This window comes from Pinus tabuliformis, chromosome 3_2 (assembly GCF_031772625.1).
Source record: "Pinus tabuliformis cultivar Carrire ecotype Pingquan chromosome 3_2, CPIR1, whole genome shotgun sequence".
NCBI lineage: Eukaryota > Viridiplantae > Streptophyta > Pinopsida > Pinales > Pinaceae > Pinus > Pinus tabuliformis.
In genome coordinates, this window is record NC_142302.1 from 1,086,125,696 (window position 1) to 1,086,150,011 (window position 24,316).

A 24,316-nucleotide genomic window follows, 5' to 3' on the forward strand; every position below is an offset into this window, starting at 1 on the left:
ATAGAAACAAAGATAAAGAAACAGAGTCACACAATAACACACTAAATTTTTCTAGGAAACCCAACTGGGAAAACCCTCTTCTTGCTGTAGAATTTTATTGACCGAAATGGAACAAATAGATCTCTTTACAAGGAAATCTGTTTCAATAGAAAACTCACTGTTCTCACTACTTACACTAAGCTTGAAACTCCTCGCAAGAAACCCTGAACCAGCTCCTCTTTCCTTGTGCAGTTTCTCCCTATTTCCTAGCACAGGAAATCTCCTATTTCCTAGCGCAGAATAGGCTCCTATTCTTTAGGAATTTACTCCTAAATCCTAGCACAAACCTGCAAGGAATTCTCTCTCTCAACTCTGCATACAGGCTCCTCCTTGATACGCTCTCCTAGCAAGAAGCTCTCCTCACACAAACTCGTGCAAAACAATAATGAATACAATTGTGCCTTTCTTCCTTCTTTTAAGCAATTCGATCATGTTAATTCTGGCAAGTACAATTTTAAAACAGCAGTTGAGATTGATAAGTTAACTGAGTTCAAACTGAACTCTTCTCCACTCATAACTTGTAGTTATAACTTGTCTTTGCCTCAATTGAAACTGAAGCTCACAACTCGTCTTATTCCAAACTCGAACTGCCTGTTAGAAGTGCACTTGACTGTTCCTCCAACTCCACGCATGAGTTTCCTTGCTTAACGAACTCATCCAAGCTAAAGAAAGATTGATCATGGTCTTTCTTGACTAAAGCACAAGTCAAGAAGACCTTCCACGCTACTATTTTCAACACAAACCCCAACAACACAGAAGGATCTACTCTATGTCTGCATATCTAAGTTAAATAGGATAGGTGCCATCCAACTGTCATTTGAACAGCATCACTTTATCAACACATTCAAAATAGAAAGAGCATATAAAGCCTGGAAGGATAACAAAGAAGAGGTTACAGATGTAAATGATTAAACTTTTATTGGCTAATCAAGGGAGGTGAAGAGTCAGGAAGCTAAACGCAGATTCCAATTTTGTATAAAAGAAAGTAGTAATTACCAAAAAGGATTCACAATTTTGGTGACAAGCTATCCTGTAAAAGAAGCTGGGACACTGATGGCAAGTTTTTGAATAAAGCTGGAGCTGTTATTTGTGGAATCCAAACTATCTTACTTTCTGTCAATAAGGTAAACATATATATTATGAATGTCCAACAAGTGACGATAAATAGGTTAAATTAATTAGGTGCATCAAAAACAAGACATAGTGGGAGTGCAAATGTAGATCGTATAGAAGCATATCTAACCTATGAAATAAAAAAACATAGGACCTGAAGTCTATCTTCTAAGAAATAAAAAGATAATATGTTGCGAGTCCCAGATTAGAAAATGGGCTGTGTTTGTGAATTGGTTCTTAGCACCAATTCATATATTGTGTGCATTGCTGACTTGCTTATTAGGAGAGCAGTGGATTTAAATTTTAGACTGTATCAAGCCATCGTATACATTTCTTCTTGTTAAATATCGAATTAATGTAATGTTCTAAACATTCATGCTTTTTCAATTGATTTCATGTTGTGTCTTGTTTCACTTCGCTTGACTTTCTGCTACCAGTACTAGGACTTAGCTTTCTCCATTTTATTTCCACTTCCAGCATTTCATTTCTTGCAATTTAAGACGGAAATGTATAAAAATCACAACACTTTTAAAATGAATGTGGTAGTCTATGGGACAAAATAGAGGGTCCATCAGCAAAGGATGGGAATCACACCTAAAAGATATTAGCCTGGTGGACCTGTGTGTGTTGATGAGAGTCAACAGTCCGTGTCAACACAAATGCACTGCCTCACTCTAACCATCATACTACAGGACACGGCAGAACTAGAAAATTCTCTTGACAAACCAGCTATGTTGCTTTTCCTATTCCATTTTTGAAAATGTCATTAGGTGATTTTGAATAAGTAATTGGTTTAACACAAGGGAACTATAAATGAAAATGATCAAGTCTATTATTTTTCTAATCATTGCATGTCATATGATTGTTTAATGTTTGAGTGAGAATTTTCAATTCTGAATCATGAATGTCAAATTGAAATTGTGTACTGATGAAACATTGAATGGCAATAAATTCTAGTTGAATTATATATTTTTAATTGTTTTCAGGTATAGAAATTTCATATGTATACCCTGGTCCCCTAACATCCCCTCACCCCCTATTTCATAAGCATCACACATCTATCAACAGCAATGTACCTTGGTGACTTAGTTTTAATATCATGTTTACATCACTAGAATTTAGTATGCAATTAAGTGCTTTCCATGTAACTACAAATAGACAACATGCACCTTGAATAGAATTGTGGGCTGAAAAACAAATAAAACAACAGAATCGAGTACACATAATGAATACATTAAACTAAGGATATCCCATACTACACATGATGGAAGTATCAATTTTGTATTGGCTACCTCTGCCCCTTGAGAAAAATGTTCATCAAGAAATCAAGTTAACCATAGATTCCCAGTGTCTTCTTATTTCACCAACAAAGAAAGGCAAACCCAGCTTTAACGGTATTTCATCATGCTAGACTCCGTCACAGGATGGTAGAGTCCAACTATGACTTACAATACCAACTGAGGCGATAAACCCCAAAATCAGTATTGCAGTACCACACGAGCCACATCCACATTCAAATTTGGACACTGTCTAGCCCTCCATACAAATTGAGCTATATGGAATTATGTACAGCTATAATGCAGATTTCTCAATGTAAATATGCTTGAAAGATTGCCTATGATGTAATAAAACTCCACCAAAAAGAATGCTTTTCGTTGAATATGCAAGCATTAATCCAATGACTTACTGAATGTAGATGCCTGCCAGATCTTCCCAGTTTATCAATGAGTCTACTTTATTGAGTATCAACATCAAAGTGCTTAGCAAAACCTACAATACCGTTTCCTTTAAAAAATCAATCCACTTAGAAAATCCATGACATAGCCATACAAATCACAGAGATCATTACCCAGGCCCACCAAGATCTCCTGCACCTCATGACACATTTCCTTTCCAATAATAAAGGTAATCTTCCACATCCTAAACTGGCCAGGTTCTTCCTACTGTTCTTTTGATTGAGCCTCTTACCCCTCATGTTGTATGAGGCCTTGATCCACATTGAAGACCCTCCCCAAGCAGCCTGCATATGGAGGAGGTTGGCTTGATAGCCATTTTTGTTGCTCTTGATGCCTTTACTTTATTATGAATCATCTTTTGAGCTGTTACTTCACATATTTGGGGGCACTTTTTGAAACCTTTATCTACACAGTTTCATGCATATTTGTTTGCTTGAGAGAACATTTCACATCTCCCTAGGCACAAGCACATATATGGAGGCATGCCACATCAACAGGGGCTACAGTCAAATAAGCATTGTTAGTTTTTTGTTGCATCGGATGGTATTCTAGTCTCGATAGTTGTCAAAGAGGATAAGAAACACTAGGACTCCATAACCCAGAAAAGGTTTCAGGAAAATCCACCTAGAAATGTCTTAATTAAGTTAATTAATCAATAATTAATTTTTTCCTAAGTCTAACTTAGGGAAAATTATTAATTAACAGAAATTAATTGAGGAAGGTGAGATTTCTCTAGAAACTCACACGGATTGACTAGGAAATAATCTTAGCCATTGATTAAGTTTTAATCTTGGTTGTTGGAATCCCAACTGGATATTATAAGAAGAAGTCGATGGGTAGATGGAAGAACACACTGGAGATCGATTTCCTTGGGTAGTTCAATTTTCCAAAGAGCAGCAGCATTCTGTCAGAAAAGTTCGAGCCAAAGAAGGGAAGCAAAGACAGAGGGGCAGAGACAGTGAGTCCAGAGGAAGTTTTCTAGTTCCGGAGAGTCAGAAAGAGGAGCCCGTAAATTTTCTCTGGAAGGCTGCGCAGAGCCTCAAGTGAGCAATTCGATTTAGCTGAAGGGGAATACATTTTCCGTCCCAGAGGCCAGGAAAATTTTCCAAAGGGCCGGAGAAGCATTTTCCCAGTCAACAGCTAGCAAGACGGCTAGATTGGCAGTTGTTTCAGGTAGTGTGTGTGGCAGGCAGCGCTAAGGTGACACAGGGCCTGCGCAAACCACTTGGACGGCTAGCTATTCAGAGGTCAGACAGTCTCGGGATCGTTCGGAGAGAGGGTAAAATCCCTTTGTAAATTTTTGTTAGTATTTCTCTTCGATAGATTCGCCAATTTGGAGATAATTATTGTACTCGGAATTTTCTCACCGCTCGTTGCTTAATAATAAAAACCCTCAACTATTGCACCGGTTTCCCAAGTTTGGTTTTCCACGGAATTTTGTCCAAAAATAACTGTGTTATATTTTTTTGTGTGTGTGTGCCAATAGTTTCTCAGTTTCCAATTTATCTTCCGCAGTATTTTTATTTGTGAATATTCCAATGATTAATTCATTGTTGTCGTACAAATATACTATTAAAATAATTTACAGTTAGAAGAATTAATGCCAGTTGCTGCAATAAAATTTCAGTAGTGAAATTTTCACATGGTATCAGAGCAGTTTTGATGAGACAGGGAAGCTCAAAAGCGGAAGAAGAAAATTCGATGTTCAGAGGGAGTAGCAGGACGAATTTTCTAGGGGCTGCGCAGTGCCTAGCTAGGCAATGCGAATTGTCTGGCAATTTGATTTTTCAACGCAAGGTTGCAAAAAAATCCGGCTTGCCAGATTGAGTGATTGCAACATGCAGAGGAAGAAACAGCTCAGTATTTTCGCTGAGCAGATTCCTTGTTTGGTCGCAGAAGGCTTTTGCAGCAGTTGCTAGAGCAAAATTTGCGTTGGGTGGAAGAGAAAGTGCACACACGGAAGGGATTTCTCTTAGAGGGTTTCTAGTTTAGAAATCCAGATTTCAATTGCAGTCGGCAGTAGCTGCAAGCATCTTTTTCTCACTCCAGAAGGGAGTGCGAGTAGCAGATTCAGCAGTCGAGCAGGCAAAAGAGGGAGATTCTCGTTCCAGTTTTAGAGATGGCCACAATTGGGCTTAAAGATTAGGATAGGTTGGAGGGAGCCTCCAACTATGTCATCTGGAAGGCCAGGATGCCCTTCCTACTAAATGAATTTGGCCCGAAGACCTATGCAAAAAATGTTGTGGCAGTACCGACCGATGCGGATCAGCTAAGAGAGTATAGGAAAGAAATGGCCAAAGAAAAGCAGATGATCCTGGATGGAGTCAAAGACCATATAGTCTCTCATATATCTAGCAAGAACATTGTAAAGGAGATGTGAGATGTTGTCGCAGGGTTGTTTTAGAACCCTTCCAAGCAATGGAAGATGTTCCTGAAAGAGAAACTGAGAAACATCAGGATGTAAAAGGGTGAAGGCAAAGATCCCTTTCTCAACAAAATTCAAGAAATCCGGGATCAGTTTGCAGTTGTTGGGGAAGCGCCTCAACCTACAGAGCTTTTATGTTCGGCACTAAACAGTGTCTCAAAGGAATGGGAAGTCTTCGTCCAAGACATTTTGGGACAAGACACATTACCAAGGTGAGACAGTGTATGGTCAGACCTACAGTAGAAGGAGATGAGATGAGCTCTAGTAAAAAGCTCCATCAGTGGCAGCAGCAATAAGCTTTTGAAAGGTGAGAAGGAGGAAGAGAATGTGGCCCTTGCATCAAAGGGTCCCAGTGAGGGACAAGGGGAGAAGAAGAAAAAGAAGGACCTATCTAATCCAAGGTCAAGTGCTTTAGGTGTTGCGAGTTTTACCACTACAGTACTCAGTGTCCTCAAAGGAAGAAGGACAAGCAGGGAAAGCAGGACCATGCAGCAGCATCCGCAAAGATAGACAAGTTGTCCTCCAGGTTGGAGGAAGACTTTGCCATGTTTGCATCTGTACCTCCAGGAGTGAGGTAGGGTGATATGGAACTTTAGTCCCAGAGTTTCACAAAGGGTGGGCAGGGCCCATTGAGGTGTCGTCCTCATGGATCATTACCTTGCTACAGGGGCCCACAATAATCAGTAGCAGGATGGATCAGTGTCAGTGATGCAATCAGAGTGACAATTGTTGATTAGTGGTAGTTAGATGCTGACGAGCACAAAGCAGTGTTGACAACAAAGCAAGAGGCTCAGTAGAAAAGTCAACAGTAGCGCAGATTCCTCAACGAACAATGCAGAGGCTAGTAGCAGTCAGATGCTCAAGAGACCGATGCAGCACAGAGACAGTTGATTTAGTATTTCAGATGCTTCTCAATTGTAGTAGTTGCAGTGGTAGCAGTGGTAGCAGCAACAGTTGAGAGGGAATTACAGTGAAGATGCAAAGTTGGCAGCAGTATAGCAACATCAACAATAGCACATATGCAACATCAAAGTTACGCAGTATTTGGTGGGCAGTGGCAGGCAGTCACAATGGCCAAACATCAACAACGTGTATAGAGGGTGACATAGAGACAGAGTGTTATAGCAGTACGACACTAGAACAACTTCCTCGCTAAGAGGGAGTGTTAGTTTATTGTAGCATCGGATGGTGTTCTAGTCTCGACAGTTGTCAAAGTGGCTAAGAAACACTAGGACTCCATAGCCTTTTAAAGGTTTCAAGAAAATCCACTTAGAATATGTCTTAATTAAGTTAATTAATCAATAATTAAATTATTCCTAAGTCTAACTTAGGGAAAATGATTAATTAACAACAATTAATTGAGGAAGGTGAGATTTCTCTAGAAACTCACATGGATCAACTAGGAAATAATCTCAGCCATTGATTAAGTTTTAATCTTGGTCGTTGGAGTCCCAAGTGGAGATTATAAGACAAAGTTAATGGGTAGATGGAGGAACACACTTGAGATTGATTTCCTTGGGCAGTTTGACTTCCCAGAGAGCAGCAGCATTCTATAGCAAGAATTTGAGCCAGAGAACAGAAGCAAATACAGAGGGGCAAAGACAATGAATCAGAAGGAAGTTTTCCAAATCTGGACAGTTAAAAAGAGGAGGCCAAAAATTTTCTCCAAGAGGTTGCGCAGAGGCAGCACAGAGCCTCAAGTGAGCAATTCGAATTAGCTTAAGGGGAAGACGTTTTCAGTTCCAAAGGCCAGAAGATTTTCCAGAGGGCTGAAGAAGCATATTTCCCAGTCAATAGCTGGTAGGACGACTAGATTGGCAGCTGTTTCAGGCAGTGCGTGTGGCAAGCAGCGCTAGGGTGATGCAGGGCCTACGCAGACCACTTGGACAACTAGCTTTTCAATGGCCAAATAGTGACAGGATTGCTCGTAGAGAGGGTAAAATCCCTCATTAAATTTTTGTCAATATTTCTCTTGGATAGATTCGCCAGTTTGGCAATATTTATTGTACTCAGAATTTTCTCACTGCTACTTAATAATAAAAACCCTCAGTTGTTGCACTGGTTTTCCCAAGTTGGGTTTTTCAGGGGATTTTTGTCCAAAAATAACGGTGTGTTATATTTTTGTGTGTCAGTTTTTTCTCAATTTCCAGTTTGTCTTCCGCGGTATTTTTTTGTGAAGATTGCAGTGTGATTAATTCGTTGTTGGAGTAGCAATAAACTGTTAAAATAATTTACAGTTAGAAGAATTAATTCCAGTTGCTGATATAGAATTTCAGTAGTTAAATTTTCACAAGCGTCTTGCATTCTTGGCTTCATATGATGTCACATTGTGGTGCTACATGTATTTAGAGACTTTGCTAGTGGAGAACCAGGCTTACTGATAGATGATTTAAAACTTGGTTGCATTCCCATATGCTTTAGCTATTAGTACATATTTTGAGGATCGCTCCACTTTGTGGCACATATTCCGAAGCACATTGTTCTTAGTCCATGGTACTAAGATGGTTTGATGGTATTGGAACATGGATTCATGTCATTTGGCACATGGTTTTGGGTTTCCATACTTATTTTATGAGAAGGGCTCCACCTCTCATGAACATTTGTCTAGAGTGCTTCGCTTCTATTGGCTTGTTTGGAGAATATATGGTTACTATGCACATGTACCAATACTCTTTGCACATTTATTTAGGTCGCGCTCCTTGAGGAGCCTGTTAGAACAACCAAAGGGCCATTATTGCAAACTTATTCATAAGATCCATATTTTTGGGGACATTATTATTCACTGGAGAGAACACCCTACTTGATCATGCTACTTTTAGCACATTTTGTGCATCTCTAGGTTGTTGACTCCTTCACATAGTGGAGTGCTCAATTCATTTTTTTACCATTGGAACATTTTGAAATATCCCTTGACTAGCACTCTGGAGGAGAACAATGGACAATATTCCAAAATGCATTTGACATGATCAGACAAGCCAATGCCAAGCGGGCATATTGCTTGAGGAAAGGACAAATGGCATCCCCCTTAATCATCCTAGAACTTTATTATGTATTTTTTACTTATCTTTAGGATGTTGTTAGGAGATACATTATTTTTATTCACCCTAGGAAATATCATGGATCTAGGATTTCTTAATCAGTGTTTCATCGTTGAGGATTTTGAGCTCGACCTATATATAAGGAGAAGTACCTTCACTTCCCTAAGTCTTGAAGATCTTTTGAAGGCAAATGAATGATTGAGGGTATTTGTTCATGTATGGCTTTTCATTTTTGAATCCATATTGTTGTTTCTATTGGCTGGAAATTACACTTAAATTCTGTTGTAAAGGGCTTTGATTAAAAGGCAAAATCTACAATCTAAACAAGGGTGTTTGTTGAGGTGTTTCCTCTGCTTTTCCCCTCGGTGATTCTTGTTGTGAAAATTCTATCACTGCAACAACTGATTTATTTTACCTACTTATTTCCCAATAAGTTATTTATGAAAATCCTTCAGTAAACATTAAAATAAATTCTGTTGCAGGTATCACACCATAATACAGAAACAAACACATGCACAAGAATCAACACATCGACACAGATATTTTGGAGAACAATGGCTGAAAAAACCCAATGTGGGAAAACCGATGCAGCAAGGGAGGATTTTATTATTCAAAAATTCTTCAGTACAACTGGGTGCCAAACTGGCTTACCCAACAGAGAGAAATTCTCCAGCACTTCTCCCAGTCTCAGCGTCAGGCTACTGACCTCTGCGTAGCTCCCAGATCCTCTGCGCCAGCTCATGCCTCTCTGTGTCACCCACGTAGGGCCTCCAGTGACTGTGCAATGTGCTGCCTCTGCGTCTGCCTGAGAGGCTCTGCGTCTACCTCTCTAACCTCTGCACTGGTCTTCTGGTGTTGTTCCCGACTCTTTGTTCCGTACTTGCCACCTCCTGCTGCTCTCCAGACCACTAGTTCGAATTTCTCAGCTAACCCCGCTCCAGAAATCAAACTGACTAGTCGCCCTCAATGTGTTCTCCAACTAACCCTCAAGCCTTTTCTTATACTTTTCCTATTGGTCCTTCAACAGTCAAGGTTAAATCTCTAATCAACGGCTAAAGATTAGATTTGGCTTGATCTGTGACTTTTGGAGCCTTCTAACCCAATTTTATATTAATACCCATTAATATTTTATTTTTCCTAAAGTTTAGACTTAGGAACTCCATTAAAAATATTAATTATTTTAATATCTCCCAAACTGGTTAGAATCTACCCAAACCATTTATGGGCCTTAGAGATCTCATGTGCTTTAGCCTCTCCACCAATTTTAATGGCTAGAACACATTCGATGCTACCCCAAATAAACACTCTCTCTTACCAAGGACTATGCTCTAGTAATACTCCACACAGAGCATTACTCTGATCATATGGCATCAGTACCTGTGTTGATGCTAAGCCTCCCTGCCCAACATCCTCTGCACTACTGCATCTTGTACTGCTGACCATGGCTCTATCACTACCACTGCTACATCTGTACTACAACTCCCTCTGCATCCGTGTTGTTGCTAGTCCATCTTCTCAACACTGCATCCGCACTACTGCTCCCTCTGCATCTGTGTTGTTGTTGGTCCTTCTTCCCAACACTGCATCTGCACTGCAAACTCCTCATCATGTTGCATCGTGCTACTGCACTGCAACATCATACCCATTTCTGCTATTGAAATGGATTCTTTATCATCCCCATCTTCTCCCTGAAATAATCAAACTTGGTTCTTCCAAGGGCCTTGTTAAGGATGTCTGCCACCTAATCCCCTGTAGGATTGTAGCTCAACTATACAACTCCTCGTTAGACACAAACTCTGACAAAATGACACTAGATGTCAATATGCTTTGACCGATCTTGAAACACTAGATTCTCAGAGAGCTTGATGCAACTCTAATTATCACACATGATCCTAGTTGCCTCCATCTTTCTCCTGAATAGGTTCACAAGCAGTTTTCTAAGCCATATGGCCTCGCACAAAGCTGTGCTCGCAACCATATATTCTGCCTCATTTCAGCTCGGAGCCACAGATTTATGTTTCCTACTGCACCATGAGGTCATTCCTGATCCAATGTTGAAACAATACCCAGAGGTACTTTTCTGATCCACTGAACTTCCGGCCCAACCTGCATCAGTAAATCCACTCAATCTGATATCCTTACTCCTAGTGTACAAGAGTCCATAATCGATTGTTCCTTGTAAATACCTGAGAACATGTTTGGTTGTTGCCCAGTGCGCCCTCTTTGGCTCCACCATGAACTGACTGAGGGTGTTGACAGCATAGCAAATGTCTCGCCTGGTATTGACCAGATACATCAGGAACCCTATGAGCTGCCTATATAAGGTGGGATCAACATCCTTGTCTTCTGATGCATCAATCTTTTTCCAGTTGGTGATCATTGGAGTAGCCATGGATCTACAGTCCTCCATCCTGACTCTCTCCAGGATTTCTGTAGCATATCTCCCTTGCCCAAGGAAGATCTCCCCCTTCTGCTGCCAAACTTCCAACCCAAGGAAATAATGCATTCGTCCCAAATCCTTCATGTCGAATTTCGTGGCTAGATACTTCTTGTAGTACCCGATGAGCCTGGATGAACTTGTCAGGAAGAGATCATCCACATATAATACTAAGATTAAAGGCTCATTCTCTACAAACAGATAGTAGAGATTTGGATCTGCGTCACTCTTGACAAATCCCATTTTCTGCAAGTAGCCATCGATTCAACCATACCATGCTCTAGGTGCCTATTTCAGCCCATACAAGGCTTTCTTCAATCTGCATACATGAGACTTCTTCTCATTTGTCTCAAATCCCTCTAGTTGTTCAATGTATACCTCTTCTTCTATCACTCCGTTCAGAAATGTCGTTTTGACATCCATCTGCATACATGAGACTTCTTCTCATTTGTCTCAAATCCCTCTAGTTGTTCAATGTATACCTCTTCTTCTATCACTCCGTTCAGAAATGCCGTTTTGACATCCATCTGATGAATCTCCCACCCCATCTATGCTGCAAGAGATATTACAGTTCTAATAGATGTATACCTGGCTACCGGGGCGAAGGTCTCTTCGTAGTCAATTCCTTCGTTCTAAGCATACCCCTTAGCCACAAACTTAGCTTTGTATTTCTCAACACTGCCATTCACCATTATGGAGTTGTACTCCTATACCATCGCATCCAGTGAAACCTGATGTTGAGTTGCCTCTTGAAAATTGGCAGGCTCCCCATCCTGAGCAACTAATGCTTGATATCTATCTGGCTATTTTCGCTCCCTCTTATTGTTCCTTGGCACACCGATGAAGTCCTCTGTATCTCGCAAAATCTGACAAAGTTCCTTGCTCGTTCTCCCTCTGCCAGTAGGTGCTTCTGTTAGCTCCTCCTCTTCCTGTGATTCTTCCCGACCCAAGGAAGACTTCTTTTCTTCCATTGGTTGAAGAGGTTTGACCAACGATTCCTCTTTCGACTGCTCCTCGGAAGGCATTTCTCGAGATTTTTTGAAAGCCATGTCCTCCATGAACTTCACATCTCGTCGAACTACTACCTTCCTGCTTCCTGGAAGATAGATTATGTATGCCTTAGCATTCTCGCTATATCCCACTAGATATCCTTTCTTTGTAGTTTGATCCAGCTTCTTCCTCTTCTCCTCAAGTATGCGGCAATATGCTAAGCTCCCAAATATCCTGAAATGACTGACTTCTAGCGTCTTCCCTGTGAAGACTTTCTCTGGAGTAATCTTGCCCAATGCCCGATGAGGAGTCCTATTCTGAACATAGATTGTTGTGTTGCATGCTTCTGCCCACAGGAATTTTGGCATATCCTGATCATACATCATGGCCCTAGCTGCTTCTACAGTAGTCTTGTTCTTTCTTTCTACTACTCCATTCTGCTCCGGATTGTAAGGAGTTGTCCACTCTCTTCTGATGCCCTCCTCAGCACAAAAATCAGTGAAGTCCTTATCGACATACTCTCCACAATTATCTGAGCGCAAAACTCTTATTTTCTTCCCAGACAGATTCTCCACCAGAACCTTGAAGTCTTTGAATCAACAGAAAACCTCGTCCTTGGTTTTCAGAAAATAAATCCAAGTTTTCCTTGAGTGGTCATCAATGAAGGTAAGGAAGTACTCAGCACCACTGAGAGCTTTAGTGGACATGGGTCCATAAATATCTGAGTGTATCAATCCTAGTGCACTCTTGGCCCTGTTCTTACTTCTAGGAAATGTTGCTTTGGCATACTTTCTTGGAGCACATCCTCTGCATACATCATCTCGTTCCGTACTAAGATCTGGAACACCTGTTACAGTGCTCCTGAGAATTCTCAGAGCCCCATGGTGCAAATGTCCCATTATTTTGTGCCATAGTTCGTTCAAATCCTTGTCTCCATGACTGTCTATTAGTGTCATTGGTGATTCTAGTTGTAGTCTGTACAACCTGTTACTTTTGATCCCGATCTGCACTTTCTTTTTCCAGCTCGAGTGTTTGACGTATACTTTCTCCTTGATGAAGAAAACGTCATAGCCTTTGCCTTGAAGTTGCGACATGGAAAGTAAGTTCATCCCCAATCCTGGTACATGCAACACATTGGTAGCATGGAACCGCTCTCCCGTTTCAGTTTGAAAAACTATGGTACCCCTCCCTACTGGAATACATTTTTCCTTGTTCCCCATGGTGATCTGAAAGTTCATCTTCTCCTCCCAATAATCTGCGCAACATTCCCGAATTCCCGTCATATGCCAAGAGGCTCCATTGTCTATATACCATACCTCTGATGATGCAGAGTTAGTCACATAAACCACTTCTTCTTCCAGCCTGGAAGCCAACATAGAGAAATCGAAATCAATTTCTCTTATGCAATTTTCTAAAAATCTGTGTGAGTCTCCTGACGTAGATGCCTCTGCATCATGGTCTCGACCCATAATTGATTTTCCCTTCCTGTCTATGATTACTTGCCCTGATACCATGTGAACATTCTATCACTGCAACAACTAATTTATTTTACCTACTTATTTCCCAATAAGTTATTTATGAAAATCCTTCAGTAGAAATTAAAATAAATTCTGTTGCGGATATCACACATAATACAGAAACAAACACATGCACAAGAATCAACACATCGACACAGATATTTTGGACAACAGTCCCCGGAAAAACGCAATGTGGGAAAACCGGTGCAGCAAGGGAGGATTTTATTATTCAGCAATTCTTTAGTTCAACTGAGTGCCAAACTAGCTTACCCAACAAAGAGAGAAATTCTCCAATACTTCTCCCAGTCTCAGCATCAGGCTAGCTGACCTCTGCGTAGCTCCCAGATCCTCTGTGTCAGCTCCTGCCTCTCTGCGTCAGCACTGGGCCTCTCTGTGTCACCCACGCAGGCCCTCCAGTGACTGCATAGTGTGTTGCCTCTGCCTCTACCTGCCCAACCTCTGCGTTGGTCTTCTGGATTTGTTTCCGACTCTCTGTTCCATACTTGTTGCCTCTTGTTTCTCTCTAAAGTCTAGACCACTAGTTCAAATTTCTCAGCTAACACTGCTCCAGAAATCGAACTGACTGGTCTCCCTCAGTGTGTTTTCCACTAACCCTCAAGCCTCTTCTTACACTTTTCCTGTTGGTCCTTCAACGACCGAGATTAAATCTCTAATCAACGGCTAAAATTAGATTTGGCTTGATCCATGACTTTTGAAACCTTCTAACCCAGTTTTATATTAATACCCTTTAAAAAAATTTAAAAAAATTTATTTTAATATCTCCTAAACCGATTAGAATCTACCCAAACCATTTCTGGGTCTTGAAAATCTCATGTGCTTTAGCCTCTACACCAATTTTCATGGTTAGAGCACATTCGATGCTACCCCAAATCAACACTTGTTATTAAATTGGATAATTTATTGTTATCATCTAAGTGAAAGGTAGGGTAGATTCTAGTTTGTAAAAAGGTCACCCCTTTGTTGCCATGCATATGTACGTGGAGCACCCTTGGAAGGACCCTCTAGTTAACTTTCTGCAATCTGAAACAGCATTCATAGATAGATTCTAGCATGTTGTAACAGCATTATCTCTCATCACCATTCGCATATATTCCAACTCTCTAAATATCCTTTTGAATCCATTTGTCCTAAGTTTATGTTTGGCACTGGCCTTCCTCTCAACCACCCAAAATATATGAACTCAAACCCTTTTATTTTCTGTTTGCTAAAACAGCAATAAATCCTAAGTATACATCATAAATCAGATTTAGTTGTCCAGGTATTGTCTCCTTGTGCCGAAGGAGAGCCAGCCTAAAACAAGTGAAGGAGATATTGTGTTGACATTGGGTAATTGTTTTACATTGCCCCTAGAGTTTCACTTGTGTTTTATGTGGCCTAGGTAAATTTGTTCTTAGGGTTTCTTAAGGAACTATGGTCTCCATCAGAATTCTTTCCCTTATTCAGACATGAAATAGGTAGTAACTATGCAATTGAGCAACATTACAGTTCTAATAATCTTGACTGATCATTCATCAATAAGAAATACACTACCTTATCCAGAGATTCAACTGTCCAACACAAATTCAACAGAATAGTATTGTTTGCCACTTAATTCTGAATCTAGGGTTTCAGGTATCTAGGGTTTCCACTGAAATTTCTTGTTCATTCAATGACAAAACCAGCAATAATAACACAGTATTAGATGGATTATTGTTAATTATCAATGCTCAGTCATCAACACCTGTAGCACCATTCATTCATCCACAATGTCACTTGTTCAAGTAGAGACAATGAATCCACGGAAAGGTAATCCAATAATTAGTTATAATATCAGTGACCTAATCCCTTCTATGGACAACTAATCGACTGAATGAAATACCCTCAAATCCAAGTCTGTCGCAGGAAGGCTAACGCCGAGTTTAAGTACTTGTGAATTCCCTTTGTAACCACTTCTGCATCTGCCTCAGCACCTTGACTGAACAAGTTCAGGACAGACCGTATCTATTGGAAGGCTTCAGTTATGTTTTCAAACTCAAAGGCTTCAGATTGTCCCAGGTTCTACAATATCTTCGCATCCCATAAAACTCAGACCAAAGAGAGATTTGATGGTCTTTCTCAAACCCCATCCTATTGCCACAGAATGTTTCGGCCATGTCACTATCACAAGAGAAACTCGGATTTGCCTACCTCAAATAACTTCGGAGTACCTCTGCAATATAGGAAAACTTCGTCCAACTTCACAGTGGGTCAATTTGCTTTCCTTCAGATCCTTCCACCAATCTATCTTGTTGTTCCCTGTGTAAAGAAATTCCTATGCCAGAACAAGATAAGAAAGATAAAAGATGGAAAGAAGTTTATCAACCAGGGTGGAATCTTTCACCACTGAAACTGATAGGAGAAAGGGGTCTTAAAACCCTCAGAGCTTCAAGCTCAAAGAAAGCAGAGATAATTGTTTCAATCCAATGATGATCCGAAGAATTCACCCCTCCTGTATTTATAGATTTCCTTGAGGGGATTCTCTCCTTAATTAATTGAGTAAAATTCACACCAAGCCCCAACTTTGGGTTTTTTTGCCCAGCTACCCCAAAATTTGCCCAAACATTGGTATTTTGGGGTTTTTCCCCCTTATCAAGTACTATAGCCTACGGGGATCGATAGGCTACTTCGTCTTTTGGCCAATATGCAGGAGCATTCAACCCAAGAGAAATCATTGTAAATAATAGACATAGGGGGTCAAACATTTCTAGAATTATTTTCCTAAGTTATAAGTCAGATTAATATTTAGGCTTTTAAGAGTGATAAATTAGATATTCTCAAAATAAATAAATAAGAGCATGAGTATCCCCATGATTTTAGAAGTAAGGAAGAGCTTTTAGGCATAAAAGAAATAGATGTGGATAAGGAGGCTTTTCTGTTTTAAAACAGAGAAAAGAAAGAATAAAGCCTCAAGAGGATTTTTGCCATATATGTATGCATGCAGAAGCTTTAGGCATATATATGAATGTAAGCCTACGGGCAAAGGGGAGCCACTGGAGGGAGAGAGCCACCAAAGGAGATAATTTGGCTTGTGAGAGGAGAGCCACTAGAGTGGAGAATTTGGCTTATGATAGGAGAGGCACCAGAATTGATAATCGGGCCTGTCAGAGAGTGGAGCATTGACTGTTAGGCCTGCGTGCCTGTGTATTTGTGTGCATGTATACGAGATGAAGTCTCTCAATGTAAATTCATGCTTTTATATTAATATATGCAGTGTTTCTGACTATGTTAAAACAGAGGGAGTTTGTTTCTATTTAACAGCTGTTTCCGCGGACTCTCTAAGTCCTTTTATAATGTTCTGTGTATAACTCTGTTTACACAGAGAAGTTGTCATATTTTCCTTAAGCGGGACAGAGGCGGACGTGAACTGTTATCTATATCGGTTCTAACCCTTATCGGGTCCGAACCAATCTAATATCGCATCAGAAGGCTTATTAGCGGTGGAAGCGTAAGCTCCGAGATTCCGGAACCGATCTATTATAAAGTGCAAGCTATAAAACCATATCGGGTCTGAAGCCAGCATCGCATCGGAGGAAAGGCTTGAGACTGCCAAAGTGTAAGCTCCGACAGCCCGGAGCCGAAAAGATTATAAAGCCAAGTGTAAAGCCCGTCGGGTCCGCAGAACCCTTATAGCACCTCGGAGCAGCGGAGGTAGCGACCAGCGAAATCGCCAAAAGACCCGGACCCGAAATCATTATAGAAGGATTCGGAAAGGGCGTCGGATCAAAAGAAAGGAGGGGACTATTGTTATAGCGCCGATATCCGGACCCGCCGAAACATATATAGTATAGCATATAACCCTTTCGGGTCCGAAAGGAACCTCGGCACGGTTAAGCGGCGAGCTCCGAAATCCGGAGCCGAAATATTATCTATATTAGCTGAAGGTTGCGTCGGGTCCGCACCTCGTCGGAGGTCAGGAGTTAACGGACTGTTGTGGTTGCCGAAATCCGGACCCGCCGAAATTATAAAGGCAGTGCATAATCTTTGAAGTCCGACATTTGATTTGAGCGGGAATTATATGGGTTCCGTGTGTTAATGTGGTTGTGGTTCGGAAAGGGAGCTTTAAGGTATTTCCCATTTGTTATATTATATATGACCGCGGAACTTAAGGTATATATATATATATAAAGTCTGTCCGATGGTTGATTATAGAGCGCTGATAAAAGGTGGCTTTGATTCCTAGTAAGTCCATGGTTTATAAGAGGCTTACAGCCTTAGAAGGAGCTTCCGATAGGACTTTGTGGCCATAACCAAAGATCCAAGGGCTGAGTTTTAATAAGAAAGGGGATTTTGGGCTTGTACCAGATCACTTTTCATCACAGTCCCCACTTCCCGACATTGCTTGTCCTCAATTAATGACAAGTTCGTTGCGGCTTCTTTAATTCCTTCCTTTAGAGCATGTTCCATGGCTTTCTTTGTTCCCTATATTTCTTCATCCACAAACTCCATATTTTTTTCGAACAAAGATAATGTTGTCATCTTCCCTAGTTCACTGGCTTATGCCTCCCCCCATAGTTCAGGAACAAAACTATCTTGAATTGTCCCTTTGCCAGTTACATGATCCATTTTTATCCTTGAATCTTGGCCTATACAAGCTGATTTTAAATTAACACCTGCCTCTGATGGATTTCCAATGTCCATTTCAAAAGGATTGTTTTCAGTAAATGGATTTCTTCCAGAAATGCCCTCAACATCTACTGCATTTTCCCATTCCACCCAATCAGGGGATTTGACAGAAAATATATTAATACTTCTTTCAACATATTGAGGGAAGGTCAAATTATTGGATATATCAATCTTCTCCAGCTCTAAAGACAAATCAGAATTTAAGGTGCTTTCTGGCTTGGCTTCTATATCTACACCATTTGAAAAGCCTTTTGTCGAAGTGGGTGTATCTGCCAACTTCCCGTCATCCTTTAACACAATTTCATCATTACTGCTACTATTACCACAAGTATTAGTTGATGTTCTTACGTTGTTTGCTTGACCATCCTCTACTCTGGGAGATGACGAAACAAGAGATGTCAGCACTGACCAGTTAGTACGCTTGTCATCTTGAAGGGAAAACCAATTTGTATTGGTGAACATCGTCTCTCTCAGCATCACACCATTCTGTTTTCTGCCCAATCTGAGAGAGAAGACCACCACTTCTGTTGACTCATCATCGAAGAAGGCATCCTCATTGTCTCTACCAATGGCTCCATGAGCCTCTTCCCCATCTTCATTGTCAAACATTCCATATCGGAATGCTTGACTTTATTGGCTATTGTTGACTTATCATAATCTTTACCACAAAAATCATCTTCATCACCAGCTATAGTCCGTTCGTGTACTGTTGTTGATCGTCCACATGTCCACTGGACAACATTTCCCGCTACATTACATTTTGATGTAACATTTGTTTCCCAATTAGTCCACTCACCGTTTCTCCGCAACAATGGTTGTATCAAGATATTATTCATTGCCAACTGAGTAAGCCTGTTAGCAATTCATTTCAAGTGACCAATGTTCCCTATTCTTGGTGCAACCTTTCCTGGGTAAGGTACTGTTGGCTTATTCTGATCAACAGGAACAGTGAGATTTCCTTCTGTTGCCAAAACTCTTCCAATTAAGTTACAATCCTAAAGGAGATGCTTGATTGGAGATGTATTATTGCTCTCTAAGCATGACACTATGATGCTCTCCACTTGATGATGCAAGGAATTATTAAAAGGATAATCAAAAACAGATGTATAAGCGTTTGAATAGCACCCAGCTTGACTAATTCCTACTGAGCAACTTCACTGCCCATCCTTAGGACTGTTATGAACTCCACTATCTTTAAACGATGCTTTCCAAGAGGAGGCTGAAGTTCACCATATGTAGTTGGTAATGTGTTTACATCAGAAGATATGTCCAACAATTTCAACAAATCACCTGCATCTGGAGAAAGATATTCATCGTTGTCTCCGTCCAAGTCAAGTTGAAGTTGAAATTCATATTGGTCATTTATCTTGATTATTGTATCTCACAGGAAATCATATTCAGATCACTTCAACTGAAGTGGTAGTACAGGAGGAAAATCAAGGAAAAGGATGCCCTTTCTAAAGCAGTGGCACATACAATAGGGCTACCAGTGACTGCTTCAGATCTAAGAGTTAAAGTTCCTCCATCAATAACATCTGCCCAGGTATCCATCAGAACAAGTGGAGTGTTTGAACCAACCCGAGCATATATGTCAAGCTCCGAAAGAATCTTATCCTCCTGTATAAAGGCATTAAAACCTCGCATCCCAGATAGGCCATTTGTGAATATTATCTCTGCTATGTGAATATAGTAATCTCCAGCAGGAATATCAGCAATTATATATGAAAATTTTCCAAACCAAGCTGTTTGATAGACAGATGGGCCTTCCTTCTCAACAGTTGTCTCATCTGTTTTCAGCGCATCTCTGCCCATAAAATGTAAATCTTGCTGAAAAGCACTTCCCAGGGAATTGTCAAAAGATGACAACAAGTTTCTGGGGGGGCAGTTTGACTATTTCTTCAATTTCAAATGTAGAAATGATTATTTTTTTTTGAAATGGATCTAGTTGGAGATCATCAGCACAATGCGCCATACTATTTTGACCGTGAGTGTGCATGGCTCTCTGCGTGTTGCTATCCAACTGAGTATCCTTTTGGGGCTGCGGTTCATTAACAGCAGTCTCAAGAAGAGATTCTATATTTCCACCAGCTTCGGTTATCAATTCACAAGCCTGTCCTTCAGAGCTAGTGGAATAGACACTGGGCATTCTTCCTCCTCTATCACCAGCTTTTCTTCATCTAATCACATAAATTTTCCAGTGTTCCCAAGCAGCTTCACATCATATTTCCTAAGCATTGTTTTACTGCTTGTCCCTTGTCGCCTGACCTGTGTCTTATGAGATTGGCTACAAACATAATTTTTCTCCCCTCCATTTTCTCATTATTCTTTCTGCAGTCTCCAAACATTCAAAAGCTGCAAAAATTTCTTCCACATTTTTCATGTAACTGGGACCGCTCTGTGAATTCAAATTTGATTCACATGAAGTTGAGATAATGATGAAAGGTCGTTGAGTAGATATACGTCTGTTGCCTCCTCTTCTTATTTGTCAATTCTGACAATTTTCTTTGGGTGACAGATTTTCTTTCAATAATATATATGGTTGGGCAATTTCTTCCATGTTTTTAGAACTCTTAATTTGTATTGCTGAAATGTCCTTGTCCATTTTAACACATGCACCATCAAAATCATCAGCAACCACCTTTGTAAATAGTGCTTTTTGACCATGTTTTGTCCCTACTCCATACTCAATGTTTGAAGCAAATATTTGCAAAACACCTTCATGCTTCCTTTCTTCTCTTGCTAGATCCTCATAGGCAACTTGTCTGCTTCTTGTATAGCCACAACCAAAGATTGGAACATGCCTTTGTTGTTGAGTCGTTTTCAAGGGGTAACCCTCTGGATGGAGGATTTGTCATCACACTATCAGAGAGGGTTACTATTGTCTTTACCTTCTCATATATCAAGAATACTTTCATCATATTCTTCTATATTTAGCATATCTGAAATTTGAATGATATTGCTATCAGAACAGTTGTCCCTTTCCTCGAGAAGTCCAGCTTGTTCCCTGAGATTTAGACAACTTCTCTACTGTTACCACTAGCCATGGTGTCTTCTTTAGGATTTTCCTTCTTTTTAGGGGGATACAACCATGTCCATGCTTTAGCCTTTGCTTCAATTTCTCTTGTGCTTTATTTTACAGGCTTGGGCTTATCATCAATATCATTTGATCTGACTTCCTTGCAGCTAGCCAGAAAATAATTCCATATACCTTCTTACTGTTGTGTGTTTTTATCATCAAGTTCTAGGGATTAAATTTTCATTTTCCTTAGATGCTACAGCCTTTTTGTTAAATTCTTCTAATCTTGTAAGGGCCATTTTGTTCCCTTATTGCAGCCTTTTAATAGTTTCCGCTTGCTGCTCTTCTAACTTCCGCCATGACTTTGCATATTCCTTGTCAACCAAATTTTCCAGCTGTTTCATCTTCAACCACCCTCCAGACAAGCAGGAGAGCCAGCTCTGATACCTAGGGCAATTTTGCACTTAGGGTTTCTTAAGGAACTATGGTCTTCATCAGAATTCTTTCCCTCATTCAACCAAGAAATAGGTAGTAACTGTGCAATTGAGCAACATTACAGTTCTAATAATCTTGACTGATAATTCATCAATAAGAAATAAAGTATAATATTTCATACCTTATCCAGAGATTCAACAGTCCAACACATATTCAACTAAATAGTATTGTTTGCCAAACTGATGGTCTAAGTCTTCGTCCTCGACAATAATATCACCCTTTGAGACATTATCATCAAAGTCATCGTTAAAACAACTGTATAATACCACTGCAAACTTCTCCAAATCACACAGGCTGACTTTATCAGCTTGGGGTTTGTGTGTAGTTCCTTCACCTTACTTGATTTAGCATACCTTTATAACCTCATTAATCTATAAATGTTTTTTATCTCCATTGACGAGGATAGATATTAGATTTCACTGAAAACAATTTAATAATAACCACTTCAAACTTCAAAGGACATACATAATTACCACTACAAATAATAACTATGATGACAATAACTAAATAAGACAATATAGTCCATGGACCATGTTAGATTTCCTTGAACCCAGTAACTGATTCACAATTTTCTGTGTGTAAAAACTAGAAATACAAATAACAGTTGTTCCAGAAACTTAAATTGCAAATACATTGAGTTTTCTAACTTAGCATGCACAAAAGAATATAATAATAGATCAGAAGACAAGAACATTCAACACTTAGAACACAAGATATACCCAAGAAACCCCTACTCCAGGGAAAGCCTGCAAACTTTGTGTGACTTTTATTATCTTCACCAGAAGGGCACTCTTTAGAAAATTTACAGCAAGGGAAAATTTCCCTTTCTCCACAGAGAAACACTGATCAGCTCCCAAGATAAATCGATTGCCTTACTACGCACTCAATCTACTGAAGGGTCGCACAAATCTACCTATTTGTGCACACATGTGAGTTGTAGACCTCTCCTCCTGTGCACACGTGTGAGTGGAATAACTACGCTGAGGCTGGGAGAGCAACACGGCCCTCACTCGATCTACTTCTTAGTCACTAACTCTATGATCTACAGAAACCCTAGTCTCTCCATTCACTGATCTGACACACTCCTTGTGCTCAACTAACTGGCCACTTACTTGCTCTATCTCCTCTTATAATTTCAACCTAATCCCCTCCTTCACTCTCAATGGCTGAGATTAGATCTTGATGAAGGGCTGAGATTGAATCATAAGTTAACTTAGGATTTTGAAGTTTTTTTCTAGGTCCAACTTTAGGAAATAGTTAGATAAATTAATACCCTGCTCAGTGGTTGTCTTGTGGGTCCCTCTGCTAGCCTTCGCACTTAGGTAAGCAGAACCCTTATTGCTCTACTCCAATCAACAGACCATATATGAATTGGAAAAACTAAGTATCTACAAAAAATATACGCTCCTTGTTCAATGGCCTTACTCCAAGTCTCCAACTAGAACCCTTAATTCCTATGAGGTGGCGCTTTATATCAATTTTTAATTCACCTCTTGTGCCTCTAACATTATCATGAAATTCAGGCTTTAGCCTTCTTATTTAAGTGAAGTCTTAGACATCTTCATGTATTTGAACTAGGTCTCTACAATCATTAATAAGATCAATATCTGTCAACATTTTGTCCTTCACCATGATCACTAATTTTGAATCCTCTAAAATTAATAGCTTCTCACCAGCAAGAAGAAAACTTGATAGATATTAAAATTATTTGTCTTTTTCAGTTTAGAATATAGATTCTAAATCTTGTAATTATTTGTCTTGACTCTTTATTGTGGCCTATTTTTAAACATCATATGGAAATATAAGGTTCAAGTTTGAACATTCACTGTATATTACAACTCTTCGGTCATGATGCCATGTTTCATTTCATGGTCACTGTTCTGTTACAGTTTGTTGATGATAAATGTTATCTGTTGAATTTTGTTATCTGTTGAATTTTGAAACTTGAAGGTTGATGTTATGATTGATCGTTTAATAACAACGCTATAAGTTATAACTTCTAGATGGTTGATGTCATTTATGTAACAAATGCTTGATGCTTTCATGATTAACACTACCCTACACAAAAACTCTATGTTTTCATATTTTCTACAGCTAGTTTGCCATTTTGCATGCTTTTGGCACTTTGGTGCTTCTTCTCCATGGAAAAATTATTAACAAAAAAAGACAGAGAAAAAAAAAGTAACCCAAAAGCTTTTCCTATAAGCAAAGAGTAGAATCTAGCTGCAAAGAAATGGAAGCAACGCAAAATCTATAGAACCCCATCTACAATAACACGTGTTGAAAAAAAACAGATCTCCAATAACATCTCTCTTTTACAACTTTTGACAACAGGAGAACTCTGTGAACAAGGAAAACCGATGACAAAATGCTATGTACGGGACTTCAATTGAGAGCTGGACTAGAATATTACTACAGTCTGATAGACATTTTTGTTCTCCAAGGACATGTTGCTACCAGAAGTGACAAACAGGAAACGAAACAAGAAATAACAACAAAAATAGAAACAAAGGCCACAAAGATTCTAGGTAAGAAACGGTTTCCCTTGCTCTATGCATATTAGGACATAAGGGATAATTTAGTAAATTCAAATCCATTCGAAATTCGGGATTAATCCACCACTAAGTTACCGGAAACACGGAGCTAATCTCCCAGAAACGTCGTTCAACGTTTCGGATTCTGAAACGGATACAAAACGGCGAAAGAAGGCTTTGATACATATCCTTCACATTTCAAATTTTCAGAAACAGCAAGTCAAAGTTCTGAAATGTTTTTATGGAGTTTTAGGTAAAAATGATCCATTTCCTGGAAATTTGAATACGTACCATTATTTCCAAAAACGGATCCA

At 39.7% G+C, this 24,316-nt stretch overlaps 1 protein-coding gene and 1 pseudogene across 1 annotated transcript in view; both read right to left on the bottom strand.

Moving 5' to 3' along the window:
* RANBPM (SPla/RYanodine receptor (SPRY) domain-containing protein) overlaps positions 1–24,316 on the bottom strand; it is a 264,798-nt gene that overhangs the window by 234,793 nt on the left and 5,689 nt on the right. The window lies entirely within an intron of this gene.
* Positions 17,604–19,769, bottom strand: LOC149184455 (uncharacterized; annotated as a pseudogene).